Consider the following 15,232-nt stretch of genomic DNA (forward strand, 5'->3'; position numbering starts at 1 on the left):
GGTTGAAGTTCTCCTCTGTCCTGTAGGGTCACTAGAAATTGGAATTGACTCATCGGCAAGGGTTTCTGGTTTTGTTTTTAAACTTAAAAGAAGCACATCACCACCTACCCTGTTTCCCCAAATGTAAGACATCCCCCCAAAATAAGACCTACTTACAGTTTTGCCTCTTGCTGAAATATAAGGCACCCCCGAAAATAAGACCTCCCCGAAAATAAGGCCCCCTAAAGCTACCGTAACTCTGAACTCTGGACGGTAGCAGCGGGCTCCACCTCGAAGCTCACTGTTAGCAGCAGTGCAGCCGGAGCAGACAGGAAGAGTGAGGTCTCTTTTAATAAAGCAATAAATGTGTACCGTATTCTTCTTCATGGAAAAATAAGACATCCCCTGAAAATAAGACCTAGTGCATCTTTGGGAGCAAAAATTAAAATAAGACAGTGTCTTATTCCTCCCCTTTAGGATAGCCATGCGCTGCTTCCTCATTGCACCACCAGGGCTCCTTACGAAGAAGACACTCCACATTGTCTTTCTTTCTTTTTTTTAATTGAAATGGAACCATTCTTGAAACTTAGTTTTTCTTGTTTCTTTAAAAAATAGACCAGCAACTGCATTTCATGAACCTCGAGGTAGGCTAGCCAAGGACGAAATGATTTATGTCTTCATTTCCATTAGCTCCAGAGTCCCCAGAACAAACCCATGCACTGGGGATCGTATCTCGTCTGCGATCTTCAACTGGAAAACTTACCTCTTACTCTCCTGTTGTTCTGTTGGTTAAGGAGATCGATGAGGTCTTGAAAAAGACTGAAAATACAATCCTACTTCAAGGTCGAGCAATCTAGTTTGGTTCTGTAACCACCCTTCCTTCAGTTCAGAATGTGAGGGTCTGAAGATTCAAAGATATGTGGGCTCAGCATTTCGATGGGGCATTTAACACATCACCAAAATGCAGATTCCTGGGATCCCGATCTACCGGATCAACTGTTAAAACATCAAAAGTGGTTTCATGTTCTCGGAAGCATGAGAAGCTGTCTGAGGCTGAGGCTCTGGGTCAGCGAGGATAGTCTAGTTATGTTGCAGTAACCAACCATAGCAAAATGTAAGTAACTTGAAGTAGGAAAAGCTTGTATTTTGTGAACACAAAGGATGCCGTGGGTGTGGCACTCTCTGGAGGGTTGTCGTCCACGTTCTAACTCGGTGATTGGGGCTGTATTGCTCTCATGGTCCCTCCATTTGAACACGAGGCTTGAGCGCCAAGTTAAAGGGTACCATGTCAGAGGAAGAAGCTCTACTGCACAGGGAACGGAAATGACTAAGCTTCCATGTTCACTATCCTTATAAACTCCCCCATAGTCTGTCCTTCACGGGCTCCTTGGATGCGCATCTACCCCTTGGAGATTACTATCTTCTATTACAACTAAATTAGCACCTAACTACAGTGGAGGCCCTTGCTTTGTCTAACTTCACTCTCCCTCCCACCACCCTCTAGGCAGGCATCAAAGTCTGTTCCTTTTAGTGTAAATTTCTTTATCTTGATATATATATATTTATATTCACTCTCTGGGACTTCTTCATTTTCCAGTTAGAAGATTATTTAAGGGTAATAATCTCAGGGGTTCCAACCCTTTTCAAAGAAGTCAATCTGAATATATGTGTGTGTGCATGTGCACACATGTGTGTAAAAATGTAGAACAAAATTAAATATATACTTATACATAAATATACATGTATAAAATGTAGAATACTATATATATTATACATGTACCCTAGATGCTACTCACCAGACTTTATGAACTGTGTTTTACCAATGATGTCCCCTAAAACTATGAGCCTTCAAGGCCAGAAGTTCAGTCCTGATGTCTAAGTTGTTTCTCTATATGATTCATTATAAACATTATTATACATTATATATAGCCATGCAGCATTTACAAATATATATGTAGAAATTTCCTCAACACGATTATGTATATATGCATGTGCACTCTGGTATGACTTCCTGTGCCCTTTGCACATGCATGATTAGTTACACAGTCACAGGTTCTTGTTTGTTATTTCTGTTGTTGCAGAATTGTGAGTTACAGCATGAGCCACCGTGCCCTGACTCTTCTGCGCCGCTCAGTGCTTCCCTCCACCATGGTCCCACGGTGCTGACTTCTCTCATATGGTGTCTTGCCTTTCCTTCACCAGAACTGACACACGATCTCCTATCTCCTTCGTGATTCTCTCCTTTCTCCCTCATTCCTGGTAACCATCAAATGATGTTTCTTCCTACACGTAATCCTATATTTGACTTTTTAAATAATAATCATCTGGTATGTTTGTCCTTTGCGATTAACGTATTGCACTCACAGAATGTTCTCCTAACCCATGCATGTTGGCAGATGTTTCATGGATGTGATCCTTCTCATTTGTCGCTGTTTCATAGCATTCCATGGTGCGCATGTGCCTCATTTGTTAATGCATGCATTGATGGGTCCTTAAGTGGTTTCTACCTTTTGCTAGAAACACTGTTGTTGTCAGGGGCCATCGAACAAGGCTGTGAGAAACAAGGCAGCAGTGAACGTGCTCTGCATATGCCTATTGGTTTCTCCACTCTTAGTTCTGTAGGATATACACTTGGGAATGCACCTGAGTTCCGTTTGGACACACAACACAGGGAATACAGTTAATGTCACTGACGTGTGCACATCAAGTGGTTGGAATGAGAGATGTTTTGCTTTATACATCCACAAGAAATCATTTCGCCACAAACAAGAATAACAATGTAAAAACCTACCTTTGAATAAAATCGTGCTTTCATGACCAGGAGCACATTTCACTCAGCTAAGAAGATCTAGACGCATCATCTAGCCCAGAGGAAGCCTGAAGTGGCAGGTCAAAAAGGTAGGCACTGCGTGATCACGAGGTGTCAAAAGGATCAGGTAACAGGCGAGGCACCAAAGAACAAAAAGTCAAATCATTGTGAATGAGGGGGAGTGCAGATTGGGGACCCAAGACCCATCTGTAGGCAACTGGACAGAAGGGTCTCAGGGAGGAGACGAGCCAGTCAGGGTGCAGCATAGCAATGATAAAACAACTTTCCTCTAGTTTCTAAATGCTTCCTCAAACCCCCACCCCCCAACCGCATCCCCACTATCAGATCCCAATTCGACCTTGCAAGTCTGACTAGACCAGAGGATGTACACTGGTACAGATAGGAACTGGGAACACAGGGAATCCAGGGTGAATGATCCCTTCAGGACCAGTGGTGTGAGTGGCGATACTGGGAGGGTGGAGGGAGAGTGGGGTGGGAAAGGAGAACCGATTACAAGGATCACATCCTGGGGGATGGACAACAGAAAAGTGGGTGAAGGGAGATGTCAGACAGATAATGACAAAATAATAATAATTTATAAATTATCAAGGGTTCATGAGGGAAGGGGGAGCAGAGAAGGAAGGGTAAAATGAGGAGCTGATACCAAGGGCTCAAGTAGAAAGCAAATGTTTTGAGAATGATGAGGGCAACAAATGTGTAAATGTGCTTGACACGTGGATGGATGTATGGATTGTGATAAGACGAGTCCCAAATAAAATGATTTTTTTCATGTAAATAGATCTAAAAAAAGTCCCCAAAACATTTTGTTTAACAAAATGAATCTAACACACACAAAAACAAAAAATCATAAAAGCAGGCACAGTCAGATTTGCAACTTTGCACCTTCAGGATCCAATCCAGGACTGCTCAGGCATCCAGGGAGGAGGCCCAGCGAGGAAGACAAAGGGCCACTTGCTTGGCTATCATTCTTTCTTTGCTCTTCCACAGCCAGAACATGAGCTGGTGGGAGGATTTTCCTCAGACAAGTTCACAATGAGGTAAGAATAAATAGTCTTTCTAAGGCAGGCAACCTCCAGGAAGACTCCTGGTGCTGCACGCCTATGAGGACTCAAGTCTAGACTAACCCTGGAGATGATTCCAGGATATTTGTCCTCTGGGACTCCAGCGTTAGACCTCCCAGTTACTTCTTTTGTTAGTTGTCCATCCTCCTTTAAGAGTTTTCTTCTTCCTCGGTTTATCACAGAACATGCCTGAAGAAAGCACACACCATGTTACCAAAGGGTGAGCATAAGACTGAGGAGAAGAAAGGTAAGAAACATAGGAAATGGCTCAGCCACCTGGAGGTCACAAAAAGGCACAGGTTCGTTTGCCTGGATTGTCCTCCTCCCTCCCTTGGATGCAAGGACCACATGTCCTTTGGCTCAGCTGACGCTGGATGGAAGGGCAGCATCAGTGAGCAGGAGGCCGAGGCCCACTGTGCTTCCAATTACATCTCAGGAGGGAGCCAGGACTCCAGAGCAGGAGTGACAGGAACCTTGAAAGAACCTTCACGGGTTCCGTAAGTTTGTTATCTTTCTTCGCAACCCAGAATGCTCCTGCCAGGCGGGCAAGAAGGTGCAGGGAAGTTCAGAGAGCAGAGAAACAGGCTACTGAGGAAGTCTGGCCGGGGAGGTAGCGTGAGAAAGGAAGACATCTACAGGGAAATGTGGAGGGAACTTTCTCCTCGTCATTCCTGCCAAGCAATGTCTCATACATATGCAAGACAGGATTGAAAACCTGAAAGGAAGACATCTACAGGGAAATGTGGAGGGAACTTTCTCCTCGTCATTCCTGCCAAGCAATGTCTCTCTCATATGCAAGACAGGATTGAAAACCTGAAAAGTTATCTGTTACCTCTGACTCAGAGATCTGGTTGTCCAGGTACAACTTAAAAATTCTGAAATTTGTCAATGCTTATGAATGGTTCAGGTGGTTGAAAAACATCGTGAAAGCCCAGTCTCACAAATTCATTCATTCATTTGTTCATTCATTTATTACGCAACACGTCTGTTGGATGAGTACTATGCTCTAGGCACTGTGGATATCAGGATGATAAACCAGGCACGGATCTAGCAATCCTCATTCTTTATGCTTTCGGGGATTGCAAATTCACCTATTCGGTAACATTTATTTCTAACTCCAAAATCAATATTCGCAGCGCTTTCACCATCTTTCGTGAACATGCATATGCACAGAGCAATGAAACATTGAGTTGCCCAACAGGCACATTCCCAGCAAAGGTTGGACAAGGCCACGGTTTGCCGTCTGGTTTCAGCTCTCATACTATTAACAAGTGGCCTTTTCACGGTCCATTTGGTGTCGCATTGTTTGCATTTTTGTGCCTTTTTGTGCGGTGACTTTGCTGATCTGAAAGGCCCCCAAGCGTAGCGCTGAGGTACTGCTGCGGGTTCCTACACGCTGGGAGGTTGGAGTGTCCTCATTGAGTGAATAGAGAAAATGCACGCACTAGATAAGCTTCGTACAGGCATGATTTACAGCACGGTTGGCCGTGAGTTCAATGTTAATGAATTCACAGCATATACTAAAGAAACCATCTTTAAAGAGAAACGCTTATAAAACAAGGTTAGATATTGATTAGTTGGCATGACACATAGTGACCAGAGACTTCCAGGAATCTAGCCTTCAATTTCCTCTAGCAGCAGTGGTTCCAGATTGACTAATTCAATGTTCACAGCAACTGTACAGAACCTAATTATTGCAAATAACAAGAATTAGCTGTATAACATTTAAAATATGCATAATAAGCTTGAAAAAAATGCTTACATGTCCATTAATTCAACACACAGCAAACTGCTGTTTGTGTCAGGTTCCATCAAGTTAGTTCTGACTCATGTGGACCAGTCCTGCACCATCCTCCAACTATTGTTATGTTTGAAGCCATCGTTGTCAGTCCATCTTCTGAGGATCTTCCTCTTTTCTGTTGACCCTCTGCTTTTCCAAGCATGATGAGGTGACTAATATAATCCCCATTTACCTAAGTCCCAGAGGGAAGTGCATGCCTCCCTCATAGGTGGAAGGATTGAGTCCATTAGTTCTTCTGACTTCAAATCGTATCCTATTTCTCCTGCGTCACATGGCTTTGCTTTGCAAAATAGACGCAGGCATCATCCTTATACTGCCTTTTCTCCTTTGCCTGAACTCTGGAGCAGGAGTCACTTTGAAATGTCCACCAAATCCATATTTGAACATTTGTCGTTACCTGTCATTGAGTTTGAATGCTAGATCACTGGTATTTCAAAGACCAGTGCGGTCACTCAAAAATGACCAGGTTTCATCAGAGCTTCCAGACTAAGAATAGACTACAAAGAAGTTCTAGAACAATATTATAGAACAATACTATTCATACCACATGCAAGTAACGTGTTTCTAAAGATCATTCACCCAATGGCTGCGGCACTGACAGGGAGCTGCCAGAGGGTCAGTCTGGATTCAGAAGAGGATGTGGAAAAGGAGATATAATTGCTGATGTCGGATGGATCTTGGACATGGATCTTGGCCCAATGCAGAGAATACCAGAGAGATGTGTACTTGTGTTTTCTTGACTATGCAAAAGCACTAGACTGTGTGAACTCTAACAAATCCTGGATAGTCTTGAGTAGAATAGGAATTTCATAACATTTCTTCGTGCTCATGTAGAACCTGTGCATGGATCAAGATGCAGTCCTACTGACAGAACACACACACACACACACACACACACACACACACATATTTGCTATAAATCCTAATTCCAATGCCCATGTTTTAACCTGATTGAGGATGAGCTGTCTTTATAATGTCAATGAGACAGGATTAATGAAGTATGTGCTGTAAATTAATCTCTTTTGACATATAAAGGAGATTAGACAGGCAGAGAGAAGAGCGGAGATGGGAGAAGATTGCCAGGAGCAGAAGTTCAAGGAGGCAAGGACTTTCTCTGGAGGCAGCACCCTGATTTTGAACTTCTAGCCTCTTAAAGAGTTGATGACTAAATTTCTGTTTGTAGAAGCCCCCCACAGGTGGCATTTCTTTTGTAGCAGCTCTAGATAACTAAGACAACGATGCACTCATCCACTGACAGACAGTAGTGTTTCTGCATGATGTCTGTTGGCTCAGAATTGAACCCAGTCTCCTGCATGGACAGTAAACATTTTAGCATAGAACCACCACTAACCTCTTCTTTGAGCCTGGGCCTTTAAAAGAAATAAGCACAAACAATGATCTCAATAAGATAAATACTGCTTGCATTAATTTTATCTCTACTAAGTCTTATACGTAATATAATTTTATCCATATAAAGGGAAAAGAAGACATTTTCCTTGTTGGTCAGACATACCAAACAATTTTAAAAAGGTGTAAGTTAATAAAAGATCACATATGTAAATAAAGCTTCATTTTTACAGACATGTTCTGCTATAGTAATAAGTCGTACATAAACATACATTTAGTAATAGAAAGCTAACCATATGTTTATATGAGATGCCAACATATTTTAGATGATGGTGTCTGGCAAGAATACAAAAAAGCTTTACAGCACTTGTTATTTATTCCCAGGAAACCAGGATCAGGTTCAGTGTATTCAAAGAACAGGGTGGGGGGAAATGACAAAAAAACACAAAAACCACCAACATCATAACTATAACCAATGAAAGAGCTAAACCAGCGTGAAAGAGCATACAGTGATAATGAAGACTTTCCGTTTCCTAGAAGGGACTCCACATTTTAAAAAATCATTTCATTGGCATATAATTCACATATCACACAATTTAATCACTCCATCATTTTAAGAGTTGTGCAATCACTACCATAATCAACATTTCAGAACATTTTCTTCTCGTACTCCTTGTAATTAGCTCCTCATTTCCCCCCACCCTCCCCTACCAAGCCCTCAGACTCACTGCCATCGAGTCCATGCTAAGTCCTAGTGACCCTTGAGGACAGGGTAGAACTGCCCCTGTGAGTTTTGGACACTGTAGATCTTTACGGGGTAAAAAGCCCAATCTTTCTCCCAGTCATGCCTCTACGTAATTGTTCATCCAGTACTGTCTCTCTATAGTTACCTACTCTGGATTTCAGAAACAGAAAATTGTACAAAACAACAACAACAAAACTTTAATGTGTGTCACCATCAGTACAAAGAAACCTGTCCCTTGGGAGACTGGGTGGAGGGTCGAATGGGACTTGGAGAAAGAAGACAAGCAACTGTGTAAAAGTGCAGATAGAAGTGTGTACAAGAATCAAAACTTCTAGAACCATAAGAGCATTAAATTCAGATATTAAGTTACAAGCGTGTCGCAACAGCAATCAGGTTGTTTTGCAGCCAAGAGCGATCTGATTTCTGCAACATCAGCTTAAGGTTTTCTAGAACAAGTCATGTTAATAGTTGCATGGGTGCTTTAAGAGAATGCAGATTGGATAACACCAGATCTCATCTTCTCTTGGAGGACCCACAAAATGCCCTCATCTTAAGGTGTTTCTCTCAGATCAGTTTCCTTAGAGAAGAAGCGTGGCTTCCAGAAATCTGAGAGTCTGTGTTAATCCGGGTAGACTAGCGAAACAAATCCAGGGAGACTCATCTGTGTATAAGAAAGAGGTTTATATACAAGAGCAATTGAATATGGAGAAAACCTCCAAGCCCAGTCCAGATCAAGTCCATAAAGCTGATATTAGCCCATTTGTCTGATACCAATCTATAAAGTCCTCTTCAGTCACGGGAAACACATGCAATGACGCCAAATGCAGAAAGATCATAGGCCAGTGGGTGGGAAGTCTTGTGGATCCAGTGGTGGTGGAGGCATCTCAGCGCTGGCAGAGGTCTCCATGTGGCTCCTCCAGCTCCAGGACTCTAGCCTAGCTCCATGTGTCTTGTCAGCAGGAATTCTCACAGGGAGTATGTGCCCCACCTCCAGCGAGCTATTTATTTCCTTAGCACCTCCAAATGAGGTCATCAAGCTGTGACCGGTTGGACAGGCTAACCTCCACCCCTTCACTCTTCCAGCTCAAGTTGGCAACAGATGATGTAACGACCACAAAGTCTATCGGGAGAAAGGGACCAACTTAATTCAAGCCCCTCTTGCCACCAGCATCCTTCCTCTGGCTTTGGTTGTACCTGGTATGCCAAGTTAGGCCTTGGGCTGCTAACCCAAAATGTCAGTGGTTCAAAACCAACAGCTACTCCATGGGAGAAAGATGAGGCTCTCTGTTCCCATGAAGATTTCCAGTCTTGGAAACCCTATATAGGGTCATTATGAGTGGAAATTGACTTGGCGGCAGTGGGTGGGGCTTGAGGGTGAGTTGGTACAGCTGAATCCAGGGTGTTCTTGGTTCCCATTCTCCAAAATATACTTTGTCTGCTGAGAGCAGAGATGGAGAATCATGTCAGCTGAGCTGGGAGGAAACCATCTAAGTGGACACACTGCTTCCTGTCCTCAGCAACACTCAGCCATTTCACCTGTTTTGTTTCTGAATTCTTCCTGTGGTGACTAAATAGATTTGCATCCTGTTCACTTCCGCTGGCTGTCCCTGCGCCCCATTCTACTGCCACTAACGCCAAGACACCGAGGTTTGGAATTTCTCTGGAGTGCCAGGTCATTCATCACCCATCCGTGCAGCTTCCATCATCCGGTATATGGATTTCCTTTGTGAATTTGTTCTCTTGCTGTTCCCCTCCTTTCCTCTGTTTCCAGTGGGCGTCCTTGTGTGCTGCCCCTTGTTCAATTGGAAGTGCAGAGTACGATGCTTTTTGAAGACTCGGGTGAACATAAGTGCGGAGGAATTTGGAAAAGCATAGTCAAGGGTGGGCAGGATGTTATGAAGCAGATAATAGTTCTGGCCACAAACGCTTCATTCATTTGCGTTCCAGAGATAAGTTTCCTCGTGACTATATCCATGTCCGGGGACTCTTCTGAAGCAGAAGCTCAGGGTGGAAGTGTTGTGCATGGTGATCCAGGCTCCTACCAGCTTTGAGATATTGGGGAGCTCACTCACCCCTTCTGTTGCTTCTTTGAAGATAGACATAATTGCACTTCCTTCCTGGAGTCAGGAAAACCCTGAATGAGACCACACCTGGGAAAGCCCTCAGTACAGCACCTGGCACATAGACACTCAGGCAACCTCTACTGAAGTTGATTATCCCACAACCCTTAGCGTCAAGGGTAAGCCTAGAAGGCGCCCATTTGTCTCTGGTTGAAAATGGGTTACAGGGAAAGAAAAATAAAGCAACAAATCAGCAGGGCTGTAACCTTCAAAGCCTAAAGAACACTGCCCCAGGCCACTCCTGTGCACCCTCAACCAGGGAGGTGGGCTGGACTTCCTTTCTCACTGCATAGCACAGCCAAGCCTGCCTAGCCTGGAGTGGCCTGGAGCCCAGGGTGAGAAGTGGAGTGGAGCCAGGAGAATGTTTTCTAAATGTTTGGAGCATAATCCTCTCCCTTAGGGGATGGGGTCAAATGACTTCTTAGGAGAGAAGTCTTTCCATATTCATGTGACTTTTTACCTGCTTAGAGGTCATTCCCAGAATTATACCAGCCTCTTCCTGGGAATACTTAGTACCTGCTATCCAGCATGTAGCTGGTCTCTTCCTGAGTTAACTTAATTAGTTGCCACTGGCAGTTGGATGAAAGCCCACATTCCACTCAATCTCCTAACAGGAGGAAACTTCAAGATGACCCCTCCAGTAGGCCAGTCCTTTCCTGTGACATCCTCCCAGGCGATCAATTGCCTCGTTTGGATCCATCCAACTCCAAACTCAACTCACTGCCATCAAGTCAATGCCAGCTCATAGCAACCCTCTAGGACCGGGTGGAACTGCCCCGTGGGTTTCCAAGACTCTAATAACTCTGTATGGGAGCCTGTTTTCTCCCAAGGAGTGAAGGTAGTTTCAAAGCAGGTCTCCTGCTATGAACATGAAGTTGCTACTCAAAGAATGAGCAAGGTCATTCCACGTAGAGGAACCGGAAGGAAAGAATGTTTAGCAAAAGGAAGGCTCTGTATGCATATGGAAAACTACACACCATTCAGCATAACCAGAGCCTAGAAAGCGAGGGGAGAATGGCAATTAGAGGGCCTTCGAGTGTCTAAGGACAACTGTCTGGTCCTCGCTTGCTGAGTCTCTAATCCAAACCTTTCAATGTTAGGCCAACAGAAACTTTTCCGTCTCTTCCTTTGACAGCTGTCTCTTGTGATCTACAGCCCCCGATTCAGAGAGGTACTGACCACTACCATGTACAAAGTAGTTGATTGACATGGAGCAGGGTGGGTCTCAGAAACCCACAGGGACAGTTCTACTCTGCCCTATAGGTTCTGAGGCCTAACTGACTCAATGGCAGCAACTTTAGAAGGGGCCAGTCCTTGGAGAAGGACACTAGGGTCGGTCAAGTGGAGGGCTGGCGACGAAAGGAAGACCTTCAATGAGATGAATTGGCAGAATGGCTGTAACGGGGGCTGGAACGGAGCAAGGATCATGAGGATGGCATCACACGAGTCAAGATTGGGTTCTGTTGGACGACTTGCTCTGAGCCAGAACCTACCCAGCTCTCCCTGACCCAGCCTTGTGGGTTCATTAGCAACAGTGGCAGTGGTTCTCATACCACGCAAAGGGAGTTTCATGTGTTTTGCTTTTTATTTTTTTTAAGCTGCCAAAAGATCAAAGATGTTGGTGGGGATGTGTGTTCCAAACGTGAACCGCTTACGAATTAACATTTTAATCATTGGAGACCCTTCTGAATCGGCTGCGTGAAGCTGCAAACAGTTCACCGTATCTACTGAGCGCCACAAAAACTTTGCTCTTCAAATGTGGTAGCTGCTGGGAGAGGCACAAAGATGAGAGAAGCCTGATGCCTAAGGCAGACCTATCCTTTCATGTAGGTGACTAAGCAAAAAGGGAGAAAAGCACAGGTGAAAAATGCTTGTCACTCTCAGAAAATATAAATAAAGCATTGTGGGGAAACTGGCATGTTTTCTGGACCTTGGAGGCCACTTGAAATATATACTCACCACTATAGTGTGGATGCCAACTCAGAGTGACCCTGTAGGGCAGCGTAGAAATGTCCCTGTGGGTTTCTGAGGCTGTAACCATGGTAGTAATGAGCCTCATTTGTCTCCCAAGGAGTGGCTGGCAGTTTTGAGCGGCTGACCTTATCAGTAGCCCAACATGTAACCACTACGCCACCGGGGCTCCTGAAGATTACGAAAGAGGGCTTCAAAAAGTTCATGGAAAAATTGCATCAGCTTTTCATCCTATTTTCCCAGGAATGTTCTGGAATGCCCTCCTGTCAGAAAAGCGCATGAGGACAAAAGCAGGAGGAAAGCTCGCGTGCGGATAAGGAGAATAGTGTCTGTTTCCGGTCCTTTAGCTTGAGTGGCTTAAGCCAGGAGCAGCACATCAGAGAGGGTCACACGCGACTCTGGTGGAACTGGAATCTTTCTTGGCAGCAACTGGTGCGGAGTCCCTCCTGGTGCTAACATTTATTCACCTACAAATGCCCAGGTTCATTTGGTCCATGGGTCAGGCATCTTAGGCCCACTTCACCTGTTGTTGCGTAATCCATGGTAAGGAAAAAGCTCACTTGGGTGGTTTCCACCCTAACCGGCCATTGGATCCACCGAAAAGCTTTTGAAAAAATAAATATGCTGGGACCTTTGCAAGGCTTATTAAAACTGCATCCCATGGTCAGCCAGAAAATGGTCCTTTTAATGGCCCGCCCTGATGTTTCTAATACCTACCAAGGATTGAGAACCACTGAGCTGGGTGGATGACATATTTGGGTAGAAGACAGACATTCGCAGGGCCCAAACATAATCGGCATCTAGAAGATGCTGCTGTGTAAACACATGTTGGCCTGTCTCAACCCGAGGGAGCTGGCAGGAGACAGGCCCTCTCCATCTCACTTCCGGTTTTCACAAGTCTATGCCTCAGAATGATAAACCTTTCCATTCCCTGTCCCTTAGTTTCCTCATCTGTTCAAACCGGCATGGTGACAAAAGACGCGGGTAATATTTGAAATAAGTGCAAAGAAAAACAAAGGCACTAGAGACAAATTTCAAATATTATTCTTCATTGACCCATCCTGGGTCCCTGTGGACAAGAATACTATCTCATTCCTTTGGAGGCCGCCAGCAGGTAGACTCTTCTGCACACAGTAGTCCACGCCAGGCATGCCAACAAACAAAAATCCACTAAGCAAGAGGCCTTTTCTGGTGCCCTTTGTCAGTGGGTAATAACTACAGATCCTATTTAATTAAACAGGACTTCCCAGGAAAGACAGCCAACTTGCAAATTACATTGGGGAAGAGGCAGACAAGGCAGTGCCTGGCCATCGAGGTGCTGGAAGCAGATGAAGTGAGAGAAGGACCCCAGCCCACAAGACCTGCCTTCCCTCTCACTGCAGATTTACAGTCGCCAGAGTTCCTCCAAATTTGTCAGCTCAGGGAGTTTTGATATATTGGTATATTTCTTAGGTCAAGGGCCAAACCCAGTTGGTAGAACACTGTCCCTTTATCAGAGGGAGAAATGATCCATCTGAGAAGAATATAGAATTCATGACCAAATAGAGCAAAACAATAAATCAGGAAGCAGACACAAGCCCAATTTATGACATTGCTTCAATAAGTGTGTTCCCACTGTGTTGCTCAACAGCCTCTCCTGATCTAAGAACACCTGCTCTGGGGAATGGTCTCGCTACAGCACTGGGGGAGAAAGCACATTGCTTCAATCAGCAACCATTTCTGTTGATTGAAACCCTGTGGCTTTCTGCCAGCGACATGCAAAAGTAAATAAAAATTGAAGAGCAGATCTGAAAGAAACAGTGACATGGGATGGCGACATTAAAATATTTATGCCCTCAGATGTTTACACATCCATTATCTACAGTATGTTAATAAGATTGCTAAACTGACCTTGACCGGGACGCGAAACTTCCAGTGCCCAGCAAAACAGTTTTGTCCTCCTACCTGCCTTTAAGATATGGAGAAATATGCAAGGGAGAGGGTGAAGGGGGAATTCTGCCTTGGTTCACAACGCCTAGCCTGGTCTCATGGTGGGAACCCGTGACTGGGGAGTGGGAGAATCGTGTTGGGTCCTAGTTCTGTCAATAATTAGCTGGTGACCTTGGGGGGTGTTTCACCGCTCTGTGACCCCCACCTCCCCTTGTGTGCAATACAAAAGTCACCGGTGGACTCTGATTTTAAATATAGGAACATAGAGATGGCCAGGCCCCAGCCCAGACTTTAGCCAAATCAAGAGTGGGTGCGTGGAATGCATGGCCTTAAAACAGTTCTCCCCTTCTGTCATGAGACCTTCTCGGTGATATTTCCAGGATAGGAACCTACTCATCATTCTACACTAAGAAGAAAAAAAGATTGAAATATTTCTCGTTGCCTACAGAAGCATTATTTCTGGACTTGGTTCAGATTGAAAGACATTCAAAAGCCCTTTTCAATCTGGTTCCAACCTCTTCTCCTAGCGTCTTCCTTCTCCACAAACTCCATACCATTGCAATATAGGACTCCTCGTTGTTACCTGCCATGACGTACGTCAACCCCAGGCACAACAGAACAAAATACTGCTCGGTCCCATGTCATCCCATGTCATCCCATGTCATCACATGTCATCACATGTCATCCTGTGGTGATTTCTAGGGTATTCATTCACCAGTTTCCAGGACTGGATGGCCAGACTTTTCTCCATAGTCTTAACTCCGAATCTCCATTGCAACCTGCTTGGTACATAACCACATGGACTCCTTCACAGGCAGAAGGGTGGTGGCCATGCAGGAGGTGCGTTGGCTAGAAATGGAACCTGGGTCTCCGATGTGGTGAGATGACAATTCCCTAAACAAGTACTTTCATTTCAAACTACCATACATGCACAAACGCAAGTCTCACTTCCTAGGATGCTTCCCTCATCTCCTCAAAATGTTTAATTCTTCCTTTAAGACCCAATTCTAATGCCTGCTTCCATGGTTGCCCCTAAAGAAAATATCTCTCCTCCCCAGTGAATCGTTATTATTTGTTTATATGACTGTCTCATCCACTAGAAATGTCATGATCTCTCTTCTCTTTCTTATGGTTTAGATGCTTGGGGGCTCTCAGGGGTAGGCCACGGAATGTACAAAGACACTGGTTATGCATGATTCATTTGACCTAAATTGTCATTAGAGGAAGGGACATATTTAATATTTTGACACTCACAGGTACATAGATCCAAATGCAACATGAGCATGAAGTTTTTTGTGTGTTTTTTAAATAATCATTTTATTACGGGCTCATACAACTCATCACAATCCATACACACATCATTTGTGTCCAGCACATTAGTACATATGTTGACTTCACTCCCACAACACCTGCTTTCCACTTGAGCCCTTGGTGTCAGCTCCTCATTTT

Source organism: Echinops telfairi, unplaced genomic scaffold, assembly GCF_000313985.2.
Source record: "Echinops telfairi isolate 266 unplaced genomic scaffold, ASM31398v2 ScPeMD7_8;HRSCAF=38, whole genome shotgun sequence".
NCBI lineage: Eukaryota > Metazoa > Chordata > Mammalia > Afrosoricida > Tenrecidae > Echinops > Echinops telfairi.